Raw genomic sequence first — 1,060 nt, 5'->3', positions numbered from 1 at the left:
GAAAGCAAGGCTAACTTCAAAGTTGCATCAGATTGTTCAGAAACTTGTAGAGATGAGTTCTGAAGGTTTTTACCCTCTCTCTACTAGGAATAAGTTTTTCCTTAAGTAAGCACACATACGTGTGGCCAACAGCTTCTTACACTTGTAAGGATATTGCAGTTTTAAGTCATACGCAAACACTCACTTCACTGTGGTCTACAAGCTTTTTAAACTAATCTAAGACAGTGTCATCGTCAGAAGCAACGTCATCTTCCCTGGTTTTTTACTAGCGACACGATACATAAAGCCTCCTACTCTAACAATCTATCAACCCTTTGTTCACTGGTTATCAATCGACATGGAGACTAGCCCCACAAACAAAATTTTAATTTTCAGTTGAATCTGCAAGACAACCCAATCCATCCCTTCAGCTGCCCTGAAGGGACTGGAACACGCAGCAGAGGAACCTGTCCTTCGTATGTAACAGCCTCGAGTTATTTTACCTGCTTATTAGTCATTTACTGTATCTGTCAGTCATTTACTGTAAATCTGTATCTTTATAATTTTACTGTGCTTTTTACAGTTTCACAAACCTATCACCATACCCATTAATATTTCAAATGTAGTTACACACAATTTAGCATCTGAAGACACTAAAGCAGAACTCATCTAATGCTCTTAGATAACCTGGTATTGTCTGGATAACAGTTTCATGTTTCAGAGTACAAATTACAGCACAGATTCAGGAAGGCAGCTTCCCAAAAGCATGGACAAAGGTATGCAACAGCAAACTGAGAAGTCTGAAAATACAGTAGATACATATAGACTAGCAGTAAAGAATAAGAATAGCAGGCCAGAACAAATGGCTATAGAACACGAATAGCCATGACTGCTCACAATAATAAGTTCCATTTCTTCTGTAACCCATACACCTCCAGTGACCTCAAAGTTATTCTCAGAACAAAGAGGAAAAAAATATCACAAATCTGCTGCAGCCATACATCAGTGATTGATTTTTAAGCAGTCTACATTTAGATGATTTTTTGCATCATTTAACTGTTCAAGGCAGAACCTACCCCAC

This window comes from Fulmarus glacialis, unplaced genomic scaffold (genome assembly GCF_000690835.1).
Source record: "Fulmarus glacialis isolate BGI_N327 unplaced genomic scaffold, ASM69083v1 scaffold31673, whole genome shotgun sequence".
Taxonomy (NCBI): domain Eukaryota; kingdom Metazoa; phylum Chordata; class Aves; order Procellariiformes; family Procellariidae; genus Fulmarus; species Fulmarus glacialis.
Note: the sequence above shows the minus strand (reverse complement) of the source record.